This window comes from Olea europaea, chromosome 7 (genome assembly GCF_002742605.1).
Source record: "Olea europaea var. sylvestris chromosome 7, O_europaea_v1, whole genome shotgun sequence".
NCBI lineage: Eukaryota > Viridiplantae > Streptophyta > Magnoliopsida > Lamiales > Oleaceae > Olea > Olea europaea.
Window position 1 is genome coordinate 11518188 of NC_036243.1, and position 23947 is coordinate 11542134.

Sequence of the window (23947 nt, forward strand, 5' to 3'; positions counted from 1 at the left end):
AATTGATATTATTAAAGAATTTAGTTGTGCGGATAAAATTTGTAGTTTTACATTTACAATGCAACGCTCAATAAAGAAATAATTAATAAACTATCTCGACACTTTAGCCCCAATTTTGGTGGTATTCTACTTCATATCTGTTGTATTTGTCATATTTTTTATTTAATTGTTTAAGATAGGCTAAAATTAATTAAAAGTAGGATACACAAAATTAAAAGCGCACTAATTTTATTTTGGTATTCCTTAATAGAAAACAAGCTTTTGATGAATATTGCAAAGAAAATGGACTCAACACTAAAACATTTGTCATTTATATAAGTTTTAAATGGAACTCACACTTTGCTACTTGCTTGTGAAGGCTACGAACATCTTATTACTACTTAGTACAACACTTTACATGCACATGCCCTAGAATCTAGTTTACAAGAGCATGACTGGGGAATTACATTTTATGTGAGAAATTTTTGAAAAGTTTTTTACGATGCTACCAATGCATTATCAAGCATTATTATTCCACTTGTCCCTTCGTTCTCGTTCACTTTTATCATTGCTAAAAAATTCAGAAAATGTAATATATACGAATGATTAAATCTTTGAGGTTTTAATGGTTCATTTGGAATATTGGAAAAGCTAATCAATTTACAAGTGAGGTATATTTGATTACGTAAATTTTAGATTTGACTAAAAAGGGTAATTATCAATGAGAATAAAATGTATGGTAGCTATCATCCGTTGGGAAAAAAAAAAAAAGCCTGAGTTATGGGCCGACTTTGGCACGAATTTTGAGTGGGACCCGGTTGTTCAATTTGGAAGATGAAAGTTGATTTTTGTTTTCCTCTATGAGTACATCGAAATCATATACTTACTTGCCAAAGATGATGCTCGGGTGAATGAGAAATTGAGGTTCAAAGTGTGCCACTCAAAAGGGAGTTTATGTGGGAAAAATGAATTTGTCCCACATAAAAAAAAGATGAGAAACTCCAAAGGTCATTGCCATTAATGGTAGCCTAGCCTATAAATGGTGGCTCATTTTCCTCATTTCAATACACCAAAGCAAAAGTTTTCAAATTTAGAATATACAAGAAATTCATTTGCATAGAATTCTATCTTTTCTGCATTTCTGTCTTGGTGGTGGTGTAGTTCAGGCACTGGTTCAGTTCACCGGAGTGGTTTCTACGGTGCTCGGAAGCTACTGGTTTTACCGTTATATTTTGAGAAACGGACGCTCGTTTTAAACCTCAAGCACGGATGGTGAGGGGGCGAATCTGTTTTAAGGAAACTGTGTGTAACATAGGCCTCGGTTTGAAATTTCATTTCCTGTAATTTCAATTATTTGTTCTGTTATTTATTACAGTAAATTCAATAGTTGATTTGTTGTTTATTCTGTTATTATCCAATTAGTTGTACGACTGTAACTTGCTGTTATCTATCATCTTACCGGACAAACGACATATACGGTATTGAAATCGAGAATACCGGATTCCTCATTTTTCATAAACTGACCGAACTGGTGAAACTTGGAATTTTCGCTACATCATCATAATCATCATCATTATTTTTTTTTTTAAAGAAAAGGATGGTGAGAAGCCCATTTCTAGCTTTTCTATGCTCTAATTCGAGAAGCACTTGGTCTACAGGGATTTATCCTACCGACACCTCACAATGAACGTGGGTGGATGGGTTAATTTTTGACATTTTTTATTTTGTGGGGACCACTCTTTTGTGAGTTAACTAACCGGGTTTTGCAAGCCGGCCCAATTTTTGTACACTCAGAAAAATTCTCTAATTCTACTTGCAGCTAATGTATTTCTCCCTTATCATGTGGCTGCACATTCGTAAGTCAAAATTCACAAGACAACTAAAAAATTTATGTTTGCTAGATGTAACTATTCTAGTTATATTGTTTGACGTTGACATTTTGAAAATAGATTTTGTTAAAAATGATTTTTTTTCTTAAAAAGAATATGTGGTGAAAAATCAAGAAATGATTAAGGGTTCACATGTAAAATAATATCACTACTAAAATAAAAGATTGGGTTAGTTTTGGCACTATTCATTGGGTTGTGTGCCATATATAATTTTTTTGGTTATTCCATTGTTTGACAGCCCAATTAATTTATACTACTAAAATGACAATCCAATTAATTTATTCGTACTACTAAAAGAAAAGATGGATTTTGAAAGACGTGTCCATCTACTCTGCCCTTTTTTCCTGTGAATACGCGTTTTCATACTACTAACATGACAACCCAATTAATTCTTTTATACTACTAAAAGAAAAGATGGATTTTGAAAGGCGTACCCATCTACTCTACCCATTTTTCCTGTGAATGTGTGTTTTCTAAACTCATCCATAAAAATGTTTTGTCTTCCTTTTGGCATTTTTTTTAGTCGTCTACTTCTACGTTGAAACCATAAATCTATAATGTTTTGCATTTTTCTTTTCAATCTTCTTGTGCATAAACCCTAAATCTATTGTGCTTATCATTTCCCTTGTCATTGTTCTCGAGCACAAATCCTAGATCTATGTTCTACCATCCAAAATTCCCCTAATTTTCCTTTTGTTGGACATCCTTTTTTTTTCTTGTTCAAAGATTGGTGTTGTTTTCCTGTTTGAAAGGCTTCGCCAAAACTTTGGTGAGTTTCGAACGTTTTTAATCTTGGTTGCCGTTTTTTCTTCCTGTTGGGTTTTTATTTTTTGTGTGATATGTTCTTCTTTTTTGTTTTTAGGTATGTTTGATAAATGTGTTTTATTACCTTTTTTGGTTCTTATTATTTTTTTTAAGTGTCATTTGAGATCGAGATCTAGAAATAGAAGAGAAAATCAATCAAATGAGAATAGAACAAATGTTTTTCAAACAGAAGAAGAAATTGATCATACATTTGCATCATTTGCATCAAATGATTTCAATTCTCATGAATTTCAAATTACACAAATTGAACATCGTCTTAAAAATTGGACTATTCCAAAGATGGATAAATATACCATCTATGAAATAGGAAAATTAATTTTTCTCAAAATTATGTTATTAAAACTATTGAACAAACTGTTTCAATTAATAGTCAAAATTCTTTCATTAATTTACTTACAAAAGAAGCCATTGAATCTCACAAGAAGAAATTTAAATATCTTTATGTTGGATTAGTTCAAATAGCTGTCAAGCCATTGTTTAGATTTGGTCTTGATGTTCCAATTCTTCTTACTCTTAGAGATAAGAGACATCTCATTTTTGAAAATTCAATACTTTCACTTCTAGAATCAAATCTAGAAAGTGGTCCAGTGTTTTCAAACTGTTATTCAAACTTTTCTATCAAACTTATTGATGGAGTAATTCTCAATTCTCTCAATCTTCATATTCAGACTAAAAATCTTGAATTTGATAGTCGTTCAAATGCTTTTGCTATAATATACGGAGTATATTATAAGCTTATGAATACTCAACTCAATATTGGAGCTCTTCACTCTTCACCAAGAGATGAAAGTCTTTTAGTGGAAGTTAATCCTTTTCATTCAAATGTTGAAATTCCAAAAAGAAGTCCATGGAATCTTCAATCTCGTGGACTCGAATGGAATTTTGATAATGTTCAAGCACCTATTCCTGCTCAAACTAGAACAATTCCAAATCAAATTCTTACTTTTCCAATTCGAAAAGCTAAGATTCTTTTCAAAGGATCATCCTCAAGGATTCAAAGATCTTATTCTACGAAGTCTTTTTCAACTTTCAATCTTCATACAAAGGAGCAGATTTTACACCTATTATTCCAAAACTTCATTATCAAAACAAATATGAAAAAGATGATGATCAACCAGAATCACCAACTTTTTCAGACATGGTTCCTCCCTCCAATCTTGATCATCAATGTAATGTTATTTCTTTTGAAATTGATAGAAGAAAAGAATTCAAATATGATCAAGACATTTGTGTCAAAAATTTTGAAAAACTTTTTCGAGAAAGTTTTTCTTCAAAACAAAAAGAATCTTATTGGAAAGATTATTTTAAATTTTCTACTGATTTAAGTTTCTATGATTGGATTCAATTCAAAGTTTTTGGTAAAAGATCAAAAAAAACAAAAAATTTTACTTCAAAAACTCATAACAATACTTGGAAAACTTCAGATGGAAATACTTTCCAATCAACTCATCCTCCTATGCAAGAAATTGTTATTCCTCATGGAAAAACTGAAATCCTTACATCTCTGCTCAAAAGGATTCCTAAAGAACGATCTGATGAATCTCAGGTTGTTGCTAAGGATATCAAAAATATTCAATCTCAGAACAATTATACTAATGTTGTTCTTAAATCTATGTGTTCTCAGCTCAATCGTATCGAATCAAATTCTAAATCTGAGAATATTACTTCTCAAAAGGATTCTTCTAAAGAATCTAGAGAAAGTAGTATTAAAGATAAGAATTTATCAAAACCATCATCTTCTTCCTCTTCGATTTTCAAAAGTAATGATATTATTCCTCAATTTGGAAAATCTTCCATTCTTCAAACTGAAAGTGAAATTCTTTCTGAACTTGCTACTCAATTAAAAAATTTTCACGTTTCAAAAAATATCAATACCATTAATGAAATTGAAACTCAATTTATTGATGAAAAATATGATTCAATTAATAAATTGAGAAAATCTTATTATCAAAATCTTCCAAAATATTATCCTCGTCCTTCATTCCCAAATCAGCTTTTTGAAGAAAAAGCTAATCCTCAAAGAACTTATGACGGTAATTCCGGTGTTGAGTGGAATCTCGATAGACTTACTGAATATCAAATCATTAATTTTATGGGACAAATGACTGTGTGTTATAAAACTTATCTTGCAAAAGGCACCTCAAGAAGAGATGCTACAAATAATATTGTTCTTGGATTCACTGGATAGCTTGGTCAGTGGTGGGATAATTATCTATCTCAAACTGAGAAAGATATTATCTTTTCAGCTGTTAAACGTAATGGAAATAATAATATTATTCATGATTCAAATGGAAATGAAATTAATGATAGTTTTACCGTTCTTGGTTTAACTATTGTCAAACATTTTATTGGTACTCTAGAAAATATTGTTCAAATACAAAATGACATTTTGATGAATTTAAGATGTCCAAAATTACAAGATTTTCGATGGTACAAAGATATATTTTTATCTCGTATCATGATCAGAGAAAATTGTCAACAATCTTTTTGGAAAGAAAAATTTATTTCAGGTTTTCCAAAACTCTTTGTAGAAAGAGTCAAAAATTCTATTTTTAAAGAATTTGATGACCTTCAAACACTCACTTATGATGAAATTATTAATTTCATTAACAGTGAAGCTTTAAATTTGTGTAATGATTTAAAACTCAAAGCTAAATTGAAAGCAGAAAAGTCTGAGAGTCGAAAAGAACTTGAATCTTTTTGTGAACAATATGGTTTTGAAAAAATCATTCATCCATCTTCAAAATCAAATTTTTTTTTCTAAAAATAAGAAATTTTCTAAAAGAAAATATTTCAAAAAATATCTAGAAGAATTTTCAAATAAAAGAAAGTTTTCAAAAAGAAAATCTTTTTCAAAAAATCCTTCAAGTGTTACTTGCTGGAAGTGTAATAAGACTGGTCATTATTTCAATAAATGCCCACTCAAAACCAAAATTGGTAATCTTCAAATTGATGAAGATACTAAAACTCAACTTCTCAATTTTATTGAATCAAGTTCTGATAATGAGTCTAACTCAGAATTAGAACAAGTCTTTCATAATTAAGAAGATTCTGATTATGAATCTTCTCCCCATTCTCGTAATTCCTCTCAAATTTCTTCAAACTCAGATAAAGAAATTTGTGTTGTAAAACTATAAATGTTTTATTTAGAGAAGAAGAAATTATTCAAGATATCATTGATAGGATTGATGATCCTAATTTCAAGAAAAAAATTCTCCTCCCTTTTACCTTCTACTTCAAAACAAGATTCCGATGATATCAATATCAATCAGATTTTCAAACGAGCTAAAAAAGAATTTTCTAAAGGTTCTAAACCTTCAATTCCTGATCTTCAACAAGAGATTAAGTGTATAAAAACTCAAATCTCAGACCTTGAAAATCAAGTTAAAGAAATTCACATGGAAGTCGTTTGTATGAAAGCAAAAGACTTAAATGATGAATTTTATTCAAAATTCAAAGGAAAAGTTTCTTCGAAGCATTCTTCTAAACGATCTTCAAAACATTCTAAATCCTCGTCTGATTGTTCATTAGATTCTGATTTTAAAATTTTTAAATCTGAAGAAGAAAATGTTAATGTTATTAACCGAATTCAACTTCAAAAATGGTACTGCAATATGATTATTGTTGTGAATAAAGAATTTAAATTCACAACTCGTGTCCTTATTGATTCAGGAGCAGATCAAAATTATATCAAAGAAGGCTTGATTCCTACAAAATACTTTGAGAAAACCACTGAGCGGCTTTATGGAGTTAGTGGAAAAAAGCTTAATATTAATTACAAAATCTCAAAAGCTCATGTTTGTAATTCAAATATTTGTTTCAAAAATATTTTTTATCTTGTAAAAGATTTGGATCAAGAAGTTATTCTTGATACACTTTTTATTGTTCAAATTTATCATTTTAAAGCTGATTATAAAGGATTAAGTACAAAAATTTTTGGTCAAAAGATATTTTTTGAATTTACAAATCTTCCTTCTTATAAAGATATTAATTCTTTAAAAGAAGCGGCTATTTCAAAAATTATCAACAATATTGATTTGAAAAAGAAATCATATTCAATTTCTTAAAGAAGAAATTCAATTTCAAAAAATCGAGAAAAGATTGCAAGAATCTATTCTTCAAGAGAAAATTTTAGAATTAAAAAATAGAATTGAAAAAAAAAAATTGTTCAACTATTCCAAATGCCTTCTGGGATAGAAAGAAACATGTTGTTTTTCTTCCTTACAATTCTGATTTTCATGAATAAAACATTCCTACAAAATCTCATCCAATTCAAATGAATAAAGAGTTACTTGAGTTTTGTATCAAAGAAACCAATGATTTAGTTGAGAAATGTTTAATCCGATTAAGTAAGTCTCCTTGGAGCTATTCAGTTTTCTATGTCAATAACTTTGCTGAAATTGAGCTAGGAGTTCCTCGTTTGGTTATCAATTATAAACCTCTCAATACTGCTCTTCAATGGATTATATATCTTTTTTCTCAAAAGAAAGATCTTTTGAATTGTCTTTGCAAAGTTGTCATCTTTTCAAAATTTGATATGAAGTCAGGTTTTCGACAAATTCAAATTAAAGAAGAAGTCAGATACAAGATTGCCTTCAATGTTCCTTTTGGACAATACGAATGGAATGTTATTCCATTCGGTCTCAAAAATGCTTCCTCTAAATTTCAAAAAATTATGAACGATATTTTCAATCCTTTTTCAAATTTCATTATTGTGTACATTGATGATGTTCTTATGTTTTCTGAAAATATAGAACAACATTTCAAGTATATTCATACATTCATCCATGTTACTAAGAAAAATGGTTTAGCAGTTTCTGCTAAGAAAATTGTTTTATTTCAAACAAAAATTCGTTTTCTTGGTCATTATATTCATAATGGCACTTTAACTCCTATTCAAAGAAGTCTTGATTTCATTGATAAATTTTCTGATGAAATTATTGATAAAACAAGTTTGCAACGCTTTTTAGGTTGTGTCAATTATGTTACCGATTTTGTCAAAAGTATACATCAAATATGCGCCCCATTATTCAAAAGACTACAAAATAATCTTGACCCATGGAGTCACGAGCACACAGTTGCAGTTCAAAGAGTCAAAAAAGCAATCAAAAATATTCCATGTCTTTCAATACTTGACCCCACAGCATCAATTATTATTGAGACAGATGCATCAGATATTGGGTATGGCGGTGTGTTAAAGCAAATTTCACTAGAGTCATCTCAAGAACAGTTAGTTAGGTACCATAGTCGTGTGTGGACTGGCTCTCAAAAGAATTATTCCACTATCAAAAAAGAAATTCTTTTAATAGTACTATGCATTTTAAAATTTCAAGACGATCTTATCAACAAGAAATTTATTTTGAAAATAGATTGCAAAGCCTCAAAAGATGTTTTACAAAAAGATGTGAAAAATCTTGTTTCCAAACAAATATTTGCAAGATGGCAGACTATTTTGTCCTGTTTTGATTTCGAAATTCTATATATACAAGGGAAATCAAACTTTTTGGTAGATTTCCTCACAAGAGAGTTCATTCATAAAAATAGTGAAAATGAGTTGGGCAAAGTAAGTTGAAGAAGAAGATCAAAATCCATTTCAAAAGAAACAAAGTAGAAAGAAAAATTCTACTCCATTTTTCTCAATTAATGATCTCTCAAAAGATCATTCTGAAAAAGAAACTCAAGAAGCTTCTTCCTCTTCAAATACTATTTCAACTCTTATCAAAAAATCCAATCAAAATAAAGCTATCCCTTCAAACTACAAAAAAAGTTGTTCAAAGTTTTGGAAAACTTCCTCAAATTAACCCTCCTCAAAATTTTCAATATTTTACCAAAAGTATCTTTGAAAATTGCCTTGACATGGAAACATCTTGGCTTCATAGATACAGAAATCTGGATGAATGTCTTCCAAACATTTTTCCATCCAATTTTTGGTTCATGCCATCAAATGTCAAAAAATCCCGAGATTATTACGAGACTGTCCTTTTGAAAACAGGATCAGCCATAATTTCTCATACTCCAGATCCTCCAAATAAAAAAAAAACAATGTTTTCAAAAATCAGTATTCTTAGGGTATTGTCTTACGAAGACTGCAGACAAAATTCATGGGAAGAAAAGAGGCTTAACCTCTCAAAAACATTTTTTACAACTTCTAAATATTTCAATTATTTTGATTATATCAATGTCTGGTACAGAGTCTTTTTCTTTAGACCTGTTACATGGTTCATTCTTTTTAATCAAAATTGTCATCCTCATGTTTCAAAATTCTCAAAGAAAGAACGAGATGATCAGGCAAATTTTCTGACTGAAAAACAAAGGATTATTTCAATATTATCAAAATATAAAGATCCAAAAGGATTATTAGAAATTTATGAACAAATTTCTAAAAATTGATTTAAAAAATCAAGTACTCAAGAATCTGATCAAGAATCTCAAGAGACAGATAATGGTGATGACCTAATTGATTTAGGTTATGATGACTTTCTTGCTCAAGAAAAGAGGATCAAATGACTAAAGAACCCAACTTTCTCGAATAATTGAGAAATTACCGGATCAATAAATCAAGAGAGATTCTTTTCAAATTGTGCATGCCAACTAGTCAGCTTTTTCTCAAGAGATTGTCGTCCATTCCAAGAAAAAGATAACTTTATTAAAGAATTAATCTTTCTTTTTTAAAGTTAGTCAAAAGATGGCTCAATTATTCAAAAAGTTGGTATCATATTTCAAGATTCTTCATTATGTTGTCTCCCACTCAACTATTCAAGATTCTTTCTGACAAATGAAAGAATTTTCAAGTCCGAATTTCAAGTATAAGAAGACTTCAAGAGTTCATTTCAAGACAGAGAAAATTTGGCAATAGAAGTTTATTTTCTTTTGTTCTCTACAAATTTAATTTGTAGTTTTCAATTCTGTAATCGTTCAATTATCAATAAAATTTCTCTTTTCAAATATTTCTATTCTTAATTTTGATTTTATTTCAACTATTTTCTGATTTCCTTTCCCCTAGGCTGTTTATAAACACACACACACACACACACACACACATATATATATATGTGTGTGTGTGTGTGTTTTCTGCTTTTAGTTGAATTTTTTAAATAAATTTTTTCTTGTTTGTTTTAAACATGAAATTGGAATTTATTGGACAACCAAAGAGATGTAACTATTGTTTTACAATTTTTTGGTCACGATTTTTTTAAAATGTTTTTCTTTGATTTTTTTTTTTAATAAATGTATGCATGTGTGTTCTGTCAAGATAAATAATAAATTTGCTATTTATACATGGATGTCAAAACTATAAATATAGCTTCTTAGATTGCTAAACACATCAAAATATGGTTTTGATACTTTCCTTTTGTTGTCTTGCATATATATATATGTGTGTGTGTGTGTGTGTGTGTGTGTGTGTGCGTGTTTTCTGCTTTTAGTTGAATTTTTTAAATAAATTTTTTCTTGTTTGTTTTAAACATGAAATTGGAATTTATTGGACAACCAAAGAGATGTAACTATTGTTTTACAATTTTTTGGTCACGATTTTTTTAAAATGTTTTTCTTTGATTTTTTTTTTTAATAAATGTATGCATGTGTGTTCTGTAAAGATAAATAATAAATTTGCTATTTATACATGGATGTCAAAACTATAAATATAGCTTCTTAGATTGCTAAACACATCAAAATATGGTTTTGATACTTTCCTTTTGTTGTCTTGCATTTTTCCGATTAACTAAATATTGGTTTATTTAATTTTGAGTTAACATCAAAATTTTAGTTAAAGTGTGTGTTTTCTACTGAGCTTCTATAGAATTCTGTCAAATGAATAGTTATAGACAAATTGATGAGAACATTGTTGATGATTTTGTTTAATATTTTAGCCTTTAGTTAAGGTATATCATTTTATGTAAGCCGATATAATTTTATTTACTAAGACTAAAGCATGGACAAAAGTTCCTGATTTTGAATTACATGAGCAATTTTTTATTTTGCGTTCAAGATTTTACAATCCCAAACTTTTGTTGTCTAATATATGACAAATCTTAGACATATTTTCGTAAGCAAAAAACATAGGATATCTATATTTGTTTGGGTATAATACCTTTTTCTAGGAATGTTAACTACATCCGGAAATGTTGATAAATAGCTAAGGAATCCAGGTTCCATAGCATGTTCTATAGCCAAATTTTTTGGTGGGTTCTAGATATGAATCTTAACAAGCAAAAGAGTAGAAGGCAGAGAGTAGAGAGTAGGACTCTATAGAGAATGAAGCTGAATAGGTAAGAGATAAAGGAAAAAAGATGATAAATGTGAATAAAATTAATGAATCAGTCTGTAATTGTGTGAGAGATAAAGTAGTGAACTTTGGACTATGCACTTTTCACTGTTAATGTTAAGGTATTATATCCCACATCGAATGATGATGGAAATAAATACCAATTTATAAAGGATTGGACTTCTCCATTTAATAAGGTTGATCTTATTAAGATGGACCACAAATCTTAACATGGTATCAGAGTCCATTAAGCTCCAACGAGCGATTCGATCCGATTAAGTGTCTGAAAATGAGCACACGAATTTCAAGATTGTTCTGCTCAAATGAGCCACCATCTTGTGGGGGCATGTTAAGGGAATATAATCCCACATCGGTAAAATACCAAAATAATGACCAATATATAAAGGATTGGGACACTCCACTTAATAAGGTTGACCTTATTGAGATGGACCCCAAACTTTAAAATGGTATCAGAGCCAACCCATGAATTTCAAGATTGGTGTGATCAAGTGAGCCACCATCTTGAGGGGGGCTGTTAAGGTATTATATCCCACATCGAATGATGATGAAAATAAATACCAATTTATAAAGGATTGGACTTCTCCATTTAATAAGGTTGATCTTATTAAGATGGACCACAAATCTTAACAGTTAATACATCAATAGAAATTGCTAATGCAAAAAACATAGATCTGCGAAGAATGATTTTGTTTGTTTCAATTGGAACAGATGGTGAACAAGAAAATGTAGATGTTAAAGATTGCAACTTTGCTCAGGGCGTTAGACGTGGGGTCGTTGACGTGGAGGTGACGCAACAACTGCATAGCGAAGGTTTTAGTGGTACATTTGCTCCATAGAAAGGAAATTCACGAAGAAAAATGTGTATAGAATTATTTGCCGTGCAACATGGAATACAGCCAAGTTATGAAATGCGAGCAAGGAAAGCTAGACGTGTTGCAATGTTAATAGGTGAGATGTTCTATTAGATGCATAATTCTTGTTTTTTATATATTACCAAAAGATTTGACTTTGTCTTTTTGGCTATGTTCAGCTCAAGAGCATGGTGGAAAGCAATTAGTTGGCCCTGAACGTATACGTTCCACAAATAATGTTAACAAATCGAGATGGTTTTGAACCTGAAAGAGGTAAGTCTGTAGATTTTAGCCATTTGATTGTCTATATTTATTAACTTGAATTCATTGCATTAGCTGTCTTTACTCCTCATTTCTAAAATGTTATTTGTATTTCTTAATATTAATAACGGCTCATTTTATTGTAGTAGTCGATTGTAGTTATGGTATATCTTCGAGACATGAATTTAGTACAACGGAACAAGAAGTCGATGGTCTGTATGACTATGAACATGATCGACTTAGAATTGATGAAGTTGTACAAAATAATGAGCATACTACAAAATTTAATTTGCAAAATATTTCGACTAAATCCCACGTTCTTGTGCAGTCAACTTTTAAGGGATTTTGTTGTTTAGATGGCAAAGTTAAATTGCATATACATAGTGTACCTAATGAATTATATGAATTATTTACTTCCAATTCACCCGAAGCATTGAATTTCAAAAGAATTGTAAGAACTTAAAACAATCATTTTGCATTCATATCGTTTGTTGTTAAGTATGACAAAGATTGTATAAGATGAACAAAGGCCTCTGTAAATTGACTTTTACCATCTAATAATAACCCAACTTATTTATAGTTATACTTTTATGATACTCAAAATGAACTACAAAATCGATTGAATGTTTCAGATTAATTTTGTGGATCAACTTTAAGAATTTTGATTGATATCCTAAGGATAATCCTTACTCTAAATTCTTTCGTTCATTGAGCAATACTGACAATTTACATGCATGTCAAATAAAAATAAGATGTAATCCTGGTTTAGACCAAAGAGTCTACAACACACCAACAGCTTCACAAGTAGCTATAGTTTGGGTTGATGATGATCCATCTATGAACAATAGAGTTCGTGATATATCGATATATGGTCATTGAGACATTTCGCATAGAGTGCATTATTATTTTGGTTGTTATGACACCCTTCAATACCCTTTACTCTTTCCTTATGGTGAGTTTGGATGGCTTAAGGTTATTGAAAGATTCAGTAAAGAAACACTTCATCGTTCTTCTGCACAAGAACATTTTAAATACTAATACATAAATTGTGCAAGTGAATTGATTAAAAGAGAGACTCAAGGTTAACAATGTGAAAATTACTTTTCATTTCATTTCTTTCTTTCTTTCTTTCTTTTTTTTTTTTTTTGAAATTATGCAATTTAAATTTTTTATTTTTTATCTCGTAGTTATGAAGAAGGGAAATAAAAGGTTACACATGTCTTATCGTGAGTATTATTGCTACAAATTACAAGTTCGAAACTCAGGTAATTGTATTTTGCTCCATGCTAGTAGGCTCTTACTGCAATATGTTGTTGATATGTATGTAAAAATTGCAACTACTAGATTAGATTACTTTTATAACAATCAAAAATAAGTACGAGCAAAACTTTATCAAGGAATTGTAGATAGTGTTAAAACATGTGAAAATAGAGGTTATAAAATCGGTCATAGGATTATTTTACCATCGTCATTCACTGATGGACCTAGAGATAATAACAAAAAGATATATGGATGCTATGGCATTGGTTCAATGATACGGTAAACCTAATGTGTTTTTATCAATAACTTGTAACCCAAATTGGCCAGAAATAAATCAAGAACTAAGGCACAATGATGAGAAGCAAAATAGACCTGATTTGCTCGCATGATTATTTAGAGCTAAATTGGAGGAACTAAAAAATGATTTAATTCGAAGACAAATTTTAGGACCCGTTGCTGCATATATATATGTAATCAAATTCCAAAAGAGAGGTCTTCCACATGCTCATTTTTTGTTAATTTTTAAATCTGAATCAAAAGTTACGTAGTAGATTTGTTTGATAAAATTGTTTGTTGTGCAATTCGAAAAAAATCATTATCCTCTCATGTAGAACATTAAATCCGAATAATTTTTGTATGGAAAATAATAAAACATGTAAAAATAAGTATCCCAGAGAATATGCAATGATAACTTCACTTGGCGATGATTCATATCCACAATATAGACGTCGCAATGATGGTCAAAAGGTTAAGGTTAGAGGACATATATTAGATGATAGATGGGTTATACCTTACAATCCTTATTTAATAGCTAAATATGATTGCCATATCAATGTAGAAATATGTTCAATTGTTAAAGTTGTCAAATATTTATATAAATATATTTATAAATGGCATGATCGAATAACGTTTTCTATAAATGGCAATGAACAAGATGTTGATATTGATGAAATTTCAAGATATCAAACTGTTAGGTGGATTTCTCCACCCGAAGCAGTGTCGAGAATTTATGGATTTTTGTTGTCTAAAATGTCTCCATCAGTTATTTCATATAAAGACTCTAATAATTACATATAAAGACTCTCGAATACTATCAACTAATTACATATAAAGACTCTGATAATTTGCAGGCAGTTATTAGTAGAGATTATACATGAAGGACAATGTTAACTGAATTCTTTCGTACCAATATTTTAAATGAAAAGGCTAGAACACTTTCATATAGAGATTTTCCTTCTTATTTTGTATGGAATGGAAACGAATGGATTTGGACTCCTAGAAAGAAAAAGAATATAATTGGTAATATAGTTACAGCTAATTCATCTGAAGGTAAAGATATTACTTACGTGTTTTGTTAAATCACGTTAAGGGATCAACTTCTTTTGAACATCTAAGAGTCGTAAATGGTGTATTGCCATCCACATTTCGTGAAGCAGCTCTTTTACGTGTTTACTAAGTGAAAATAATAATTGTTAGGAATGTTTAGTAGAAGCAATTGTTTACCAAACGCCCATTTCATTACGTAGGTTATTTGCTACCATATAAACCTTTTGTAGTCCTAACAATCCATGTTCACTATAGGATAAGTTTAAAAATTATATTTTAGAAGATTTCATACAACAGGGTATGTCATTTAGTGCTGCTCAAATAAAAGCATTACAGTGTATAAATTCTATATTAAAACCATTGAACAAAAATATAAACGATTACCAATTGGTATCGTTTGATATAAGTATGGGCGAAGATGAAGCATTGGCTATCATGATTTTCTGAAGAGATGAGAAATAATGGTAATCAAAATGACAATTTTGATACAAACACTTTAAATAAAGAGCAAAGGCATGCTTATAATGCAATTTTACACAGAGTTTTAAGTGATCAAAGTGGCATGATTTTTTATCGATGGGCTTGGTGGGATAGGTAAAACATATTTGTACAAGGGTTTATTGGCAGTTGTAAGGTCAAGAAATCTCATTGCTTTAGCTACAACTTCTTTTGGAGTAGCAGCGTCCTTATTACTAGGTGGTAGGATTACACATTCGAGGTTTAAAATTCCTCTAGAAATAATTGATGATGTTACTGTTCAATTAGTAAACAGTCTGCATTAGTAGGCTTTTTAGAATGGCTAAGCTAACCATTTAGGATGAGGCGCCAATGGTAAACCATTATAATGTGGAGGCTTTAGATAAAATGCTTAGAGATGTAAACGAACGAGATGTACCGTTTGGTGGAAAAGTAATTATATTAGGAGGAGATTTCCATCAGGTTTTGCCAATTGTTCAAAGAGGGAAAAAAGAAGATATAATGAAAGTAAATTTGTTTTTCGTACTTGTGGCCTTCTTTTACCAATTTATCATTGGTTCAAAATATGAGAGCTCAATTGGATCCATTATTCTGTAAATATTTACTTAGTATCGAAAATGGTACAGAGAAAGAACACTCATGTCAGATGATTAAATTTCCCTATGATAAAACAATATGTTTTGAAGGCGAATTTAAATCTCTGAAACATTTGATTAATGTAGTTTTTCCAAATATAGAAAATTATGTTGAAAATTTAGATGCTTTGATTAATAGAGTATTTTGACACCGAAAAATGAATATGTTAATCAAATAAACAATATTTTACTAAAAGAAATTCCCGATAAAGTATTTACATATTATAGCTTTGATGAAGCCATTGAAAAATCCGAATAAAGTATCCAATAAGATTTTCTAAATATGCTAACTCCAAATGGTATTCCACCACATGAACTCATATTGAAATTGAATTGTCCTGTTATGTTACTTCGAAATATTAATACATCTAAAGGTTTATGTAATGGAACAATACTTATTTGTCGAAGATTTTAAAGAAATGACATTAATGCAGAAATTGCTATTGGAGAATATCGTGGAAAGCGAGTATTTTTAACTAGAATTCCATTTTTACCACTTGAAAGTGATAAAACTTTAATTCCTTTTAAAAGAACTCAATTTTCAATTCATCCTTGTTTTGCAATGACAATAAACAAATATCATGGTCAAGCTTTAGACTTTGTCGGGCTTTATCTTCCGGAACCTGTATTTTCCCACGGACAATTGTATGTTGCTTTGTTGAGAGCCAAAACAAGTAAATCTATTAAGGTTTGATAAAGCCACCAGAAAATCTACAACTCATAGTAGATGCACAAAAAATATCGTTTACTAAGAAATTCTTGCTTTGATACGGTCTTCATTGCCTTTTCTAAGTGCATATTCAAAATAGTGTAAAATGTATGTTTTATAGAAATCGTTGTTTCTTGTCGATCTTCCAACACTTCTGTTTTAGTGCTGTGATTTTTTGAATACTTGTTGTGTTACTGTCAATCGTATTCATCAAATTAAACAGTGAGATATTCCTACAAATGTGTGTTTCTTCAGGCTTTTGTGCTTCTGCTGGCTTCTATTGTGGTTTCGTATCCATATATATTTAGTTTCTATTTTTTTGGGGTCAGTTTTCCTTTTAATTTTGTTATAATTTTTGCCTTTTGATATTGTGCAAGGTTTGGCTGGTAAACTTTCTACTAGCAGTGGGTATGACTACTTATAGTTTGAAGTATGGGTTATAATATAAATAGCTACAACAGCTCATTTGCATTCAGTTGATATTTATTATTATTATTATTCTAGAATGAGTAAAATAATTATCGATTAAATCAATCAAAGTTTGAAGTGTAGTACTATTGCATTATTTTACAAGTTTTTCTATTATTAATTATGCTTGCTTGTGATTAAATATGTGATCGTCATGATTTAGTTGTGTGGTTTTTACTTTGAAAAGGGAAAATAAAAAAATAACCATAGAAATTGATTAGTTGCATTATTTGTATATTGAAAATAGCAATTCAACTACCATTTAAATTTTGATTAATTTCTTTTAAGCTTTCAATTGTGTTGCTCACAAAATCTATCAAACCAAACATTAAGTGATTATATGTATAAATAATCTTAAAAACCTCATATGTTGAATCTTGAAACAACTCATTTGTAGTTTGGGTTGAAATAGTTGTATTTTTGTTTTTTGTTCTATTTTAACCTAGAAAATATTTATTTGATTTGAAGAAGGAAATAGTCGATTTCTTATCTTGTCAATCCAGTAACATTTGGGTGTATTGTTGTTTTGTATGCACTAGCTTTTTAGTTTATGGAGTGCTTATCATATTTATGATGAAGCTATCTTTTACTTCTGTAAGTAATTATTTCTTAATTTCTTTCATTTGCTTCCTCTACATTGCCATTCATTCAAGTATTTGGGAAAGACATACGGGAAGCCTAAATCGTGAAATTGAATATTTTGGTTATATGGTCTATGTAAAATCAATGTTTTGGAATGTGAGTATTGTCTTTCATTTGAAAATACCTACTTCAAGACGAGAATAAAATTCACGTCTATCTCTCACACAAAAAAGTAACAGGGAAATTATTGTTCGTGTTTTAATTGTAGTGATGAAATTGTAAAGCTTGTGGAGGAGAGAGATGGGCCTTATTAGTTGTTTGTAGAATATAATATTTTCATGTTTCTTACTTATTTATTAGGGGTGGCAATGGAAAGGTGATATTACTCAATGTCCAAGGTTTGGGGAAAGAATTAGTAGTGAAAAGTTGGGATGATTATATTTTCTAAGGAGTGGGAATGAATTTATTAATGATGTCTTTACTTTGATGCAAAGGTTGAAAAATTCTTCTTCTATATTATTGGTTTTCAGGATTCTTCTATTCAAAGTTTGATTTGTTGTCCTCTTGTTTTGTTTTTGGAGATTGAATTAAAAATCATCAAATGGAAACTAAAAAATAATAGGGTTGTGTTGAGCATTGAGAATTTGAGTTGAAATTAAGTCCGTTGAGAAGGTAGGGCTCTCGTAGTAATGTAATTCCTCTGGATTAAAACATGGATTAGCAAAAGATGAGAAACCAAATTTTTAAAATTGAATTTAACTAAATTTACTTAACTTAGTGCCAAATGTTCATTATATGAGCTATTTAAAAATCCTTTTCCACTGTGAATATGTTTTACATGTATCTATTGGCAATATTACTCGGGAAAACCCAAGAATACATTACATTTTAACTTATTTCATTCTTTTGGACACAATGTATATTGAATATTCATTTAGCACTTTCTCCTACCTTGTTCAATATCATTTGCCTCTTTGCAACCTTTTGAAAACAAAGACACATTACAATTTTACTTATTTCACTTTGGATTGTTCAGTTCTCTAGGTCGAAGCTTTAGCAGTGAAGTTAAAAGAGAGCTAATTGAGGAGAAGTTTTAAGCGTAAAGGTTGGCAAACTTTCTTAAGCAAGTAATCCATATTTACCACACTCTTTCGTTTTTATATGACTCTCTACATGCAAACTAACACATATTGATATGGTTATGGAATTAGAAAATATGGTTACAAACATCTAATTTTGTGGAAAGCAATGGATATTTGCTATTATCATAGATGACAGAACATTTGTGGAACACGGTAGGAATAAGATCCCTCCACATGGTAAGAATATATAAATTAAGTCCCGGTAAATTATATTTTCAATTGTGGGTTTTCATGTTGTTTTGTTCTCTTTGATCATCAGTGTAAATGGATTAATGCCTGTACGTTGATGTCTTCTCTGTCGAACTATCAACTATGAATTCTCTATAGGTCAAATATGGAGTGATTTATCCATTTCTCATTCTCGTTATGTTCATTTTTGAATGATTTTATGTCAGTTCCGATGATGACCTATGCTAGCATTTATCCTATAAATTGATATCATATATATTCAGACACACTATAAAATGCCATAAATCTTGGAAGAAATCATACTGTCTGGAATATTTTGAAAATTGTTTTTCTGCCAAGCAACAATGTTGTGCGTCACATGGCCAACATCTCTATATTATATCTTACATTAGAACTCTCTCTAATATTTGGGAGAATAGATTGTATAAGGTACCTTTCAACATTTAGATGACATAAAGTCTATTATGAGTTTCATTTCCACCTCCTTTGATTGATTAATGTTTTTCCATATTTGTTTATTTGCTATGAAATGGATGCATTTATCTGGAAAACATTCCTTTTTCTTTTTTTTTTTTTAAAATTAAGAGACTATTGTTGGCTTGGCAATAAGTCTCTTTTTATAACTTTAGAACTTAAAGTCTTCTTTTGTTGTTTTTGCTATGGAAAAAACCTACTTCAAGACGACAAAAAATTCACGTCTAGCTCTCACACAAAAAAGTAACAGGGAAATTATTGTTCGTGTTTTAATTGTGGTGATGAAATTGTAAAGCTTGTGGAGGAGAGAGATGGGCCTTATTAGTTGTTTGTAGAATATAATATTTTCATGTTTCTTACTTATTTATTAGGGATGGCAATGGAAAGGTGATATTACTCGATGTCCAAGGTCTGGGGAAGGAATTAGTAGTGAAAAGTTGGGATGATTATATTTTTTAAGGAGTGGGAATGAATTTATTAATGATGTCTTTACTTTGATGCAAAGGTTGAAAAATTCTTCTTCTATATTATTCGTTTTCAGGATTCTTCTATTCAAAGTTTGATTTGTTGTCCTCTTGTTTTGTTTTTGGAGATTGAATTAAAAATCATCAAATGGAAACTAAAAAATAATAGGGTTGTGTTGAGCATTGAGAATTTGAGTTGAAATTAAGTCCGTTGAGAAGGTAGGGCTCTCGTAGTAATGTAATTCCTCTGGATTAAAACATGGATTAGCAAAAGATGAGAAACCAAATTTTTAAAATTGAATTTAACTAAATTTACTTAACTTAGTGCCAAATGTTCATTATATGAGCTATTTAAAAATCCTTTTCCACTGTGAATATGTTTTACATGTATCTATGGGCAATATTACTCGGGAAAACCCAAGAATACATTACATTTTAACTTATTTCATTCTTTTGGACACAATGTATATTGAATATTCATTTAGCACTTTCTCCTACCTTGTTCAATATCATTTGCCTCTTTGCAACCTTTTGAAAACAAAGACACATTACAATTTTACTTATTTCACTTTGGATTGTTCAGTTCTCTAGGTCGAAGCTTTAGCAGTGAAGTTAAAAGAGAGCTAATTGAAGAGAAGTTTTAAGCGTAAAGGTTGGCAAACTTTCTTAAGCAAGTAATCCATATTTACCACACTCTTTCGTTTTTATATGACTCTCTACATGCAAACTAACACATATTGATATGGTTATGGAATTAGAAAATATGGTTACAAACATCTAATTTTGTGGAAAGCAATGGATATTTGCTATTATCATAGATGACAGAACATTTGTGGAACACGGTAGGAATAAGATCCCTCCACATGGTAAGAATATATAAATTAAGTCCCGGTAAATTATATTTTCAATTGTGGGTTTTCATGTTGTTTTGTTCTCTTTGATCATCAGTGTAAATGGATTAATGCCTGTACGTTGATGTCTTCTCTGTCGAACTATCAACTATGAATTCTCTATAGGTCAAATATGGAGTGATTTATCCATTTCTCATTCTCGTTATGTTCATTTTTGAATGATTTTATGTCAGTTCCGATGATGACCTATGCTAGCATTTATCCTATAAATTGATATCATATATATTCAGACACACTATAAAATGCCATAAATCTTGGAAGAAATCATACTGTCTGGAATATTTTGAAAATTGTTTTTCTGCCAAGCAACAATGTTGTGCGTCACATGGCCAACATCTCTATATTATATCTTACATTAGAACTCTCTCTAATATTTGGGAGAATAGATTGTATAAGGTACCTTTCAACATTTAGATGACATAAAGTCTATTATGAGTTTCATTTCCACCTCCTTTGATTGATTAATGTTTTTCCATATTTGTTTATTTGCTATGAAATGGATGCATTTATCTGGAAAACATTCCTTTTTCTTTTTTTTTTTTTAAAATTAAGAGACTATTGTTGGCTTGGCAATAAGTCTCTTTTTATAACTTTAGAACTTAAAGTCTTCTTTTGTTGTTTTTGCTATTTCTTAGACCTTCGAAACTCAACACATTGAAGATAAGTAAAACCAAAATCTTGTGGAGATGCACATAGTGGAAAAGTGATCATGAGTTTATAACGTAAAAGCGCACTTGAAAATCAAGTGAACGTCTAGAAGGTAATAAGTACTTAATAGTGTTTTGTCATCATGCCGTACTTTTAGTCAGTTATGTCTATGAATATACTGTCGTTCATTGTTAAATCTCAATATTTCTGTTATTTTCCTATCGAAGTTATAGATTGGACCCTTCAAATCCACAGAAGGTTAAAAGGCAAAATTGAAGGTCAAAGTACGCCTAAATTTGCATGGTACCATTTCAAATCAGTTGCAACCCTAAGTCTCTCTTTGTATAACTCTTTGAAGTAAGTATTTTGTTGAATATTTCTATGAACTATAACAATCCTGTTTGAATTTAAATTAATTTAAATCAGCTACTAGTTCTTTCGTGAATTTTTTACTATTCTTATGTTTCCATGTGAATACGCCCGTGTATTGTTTATGGTAGAAGGAAAAAAATTGCATTGCATCTCACTTAAAGTGGGATCAAGATAGTAACTGATAAGAAGTAACATAATTAAGGTGGCCATGTATTAGTAAATATATTTTTGATACATTTAAATGGAAGTCTTGACATTTATGACCATTATGGCTAGACTCTCTAAATATCCAAGTGTCTGTTCACAAATTTCAATTTAGTTACATATTGCAGAAAAGTATGCAAAAAGAAATAATGCATATCTGAGCAACCACATTTGTAGAAATGATTGTCAGAATACTTTTGCACTATGATTTGAGTACACATATTTCTGTTACTGTTTGCTTTACTTTTTGGAAATATTACCTGTATTTTCCTGAAAAAAGTTTACTTTAGCTTTCCCCTACTATTACAGCACGCAAAATATTGCTTCTCAAGAGAAAAAAGAAAAGCAAAACACATTTTTTTTTTTTTATTTATAACCCAGGTGTCCCAGCTTAGCCGGACTAAATCCTGGACCTCTAGCTCCCGGTCCCTCAGTGACTAGTGGAGGTAAATCGCAGGTTGTGCCCTTGTTGATTCTCAAGTTCCCACATGGCTTTTACTCCTTCCCCAAATGGACCCTCCTCCATGGTTATTACATCACCAAGCTGCTCCAACCCTTACTCTGGTTATTACATCACTTGGCTGCTCCAACCAGGAATCGAACTCCCCACACTTGGTTCCAAAGCCCCCCAATGTGATTGTTTCGCCAACTTGGATGTGCCCTGGGGGGCAAAAGCAAAACACATCTATATATACCGATCTTTGCTCTTTCCAAACCTCAAAACATATTTAAAACAACAAAAAATAGATTTTTTGCTTCTTTACTTGAAAGAAGAAAAAGGGCCATCAACCACTTCATTTTCTCTAGTAAGTAAATAAATATGCATATCTTTTACACATTAGTTCATTCAATGATACTTTAATATCTCTTTTTTAATCCTTTAATCTTTCTTCCAGACTCAAAAAATGACAAGCAACTATAAGTTGATACGAGAAATCAGTCCAAATCAAAAGAATTGGCAAGCTAAGGTAATAGTTGAGGAGAAATTGGCCCCAAAGCAAGCAAAACACAGTAATAGTAGATATCAAAACATGGTGCTAATGGATCTTGAGTTAAATAGCTTTAAATAAAGCAATACAATCTATGGTCCTTAATTTTTTCCAAAGTAAACATTACTTTATGAACAAGTGTTCTTACCTTCCCATTTTTACCTGCCATAGGGAAACAAAGTGCATACAAGTCTGTATGATGGAAACATTATTGCCTTCGAAGATCAACTCTTATTGAGCAAGACATACATCATTTCAAATGTTCTCGTTGAGGAGACAAAACCTTAATATAGAGCTTCAAATGGTAATGTGCAGTGGACAATTTCTGGAAAAACATGAATTCAAGAAGTCAATGAGAATAACATCGAATTCCTGCTTTCAACACACATTTACTCCATTTGATGAACTAGAAAAGCATATGAATTTGCAACAACGATACAAGTATCTTCTAATAGATTCTTTCTATACATTTTTCATACCTATATCTCAGATTTTTTACTTCAGTACATTCATATTTGCTTTCACTCATGTTCGCTATTACTTTATCTAATGATATTACATATAATATCTATATAGGCATACTTGCAGTTGCTATCTACATGTGTCCAAAATGACTTATTCAACTACAAGCTGGAAACCAAATATACGTGCAAGACATTTTACTAATTGGTAAAAGCTTCCACACAATCATCTTAACAATGTGAGATAGCTATGTTGAAAAAAATGTGTTTTTCTTGCAGACAACATCACCAAGAAGCCTGTTATCTTTGCAAATCGGTTGAAAGTTTCATCTTTTAACTGTAATAGTTCTACACCATACTATATAGCTTATTATTGTCTGTAAAAAGTCGTGAATCTATACAAGCAACAACCAATGTCTAGTCTTAAATGCAAGCCTCAAATTGTCGTCCAAAAATAAATAGTGCCTTCTGTAAGTATTATGCCCTAGGTCCAATCAACTTTGGACATAAATACTTTTATATATAATTAATGCAATTAAATGGCAGA

General features: G+C 30.3%; 1 long non-coding RNA gene across 4 annotated transcripts; it reads left to right on the forward strand.

Moving 5' to 3' along the window:
* The first annotated feature begins 2255 nt into the window (after positions 1–2255).
* Positions 2256–23855, forward strand: LOC111396995. Of its 4 annotated transcripts, XR_002703104.1 has the most exons (8): positions 2256–2637; positions 11686–11925; positions 12008–12101; positions 13277–13354; positions 21362–21486; positions 23111–23243; positions 23516–23608; positions 23680–23855. It is a non-coding gene; the product is annotated as an uncharacterized LOC111396995 (long non-coding RNA). The 4 variants fall into 4 exon arrangements; XR_002703102.1 differs by lacking the exons at positions 23516–23608; positions 23680–23855 and having other exon boundaries at positions 2259–2637; positions 23111–23478; XR_002703103.1 differs by lacking the exons at positions 23111–23243; positions 23516–23608; positions 23680–23855 and having other exon boundaries at positions 2260–2637; positions 21362–22239.
* The last annotated feature ends 92 nt before the right edge of the window (positions 23856–23947 follow it).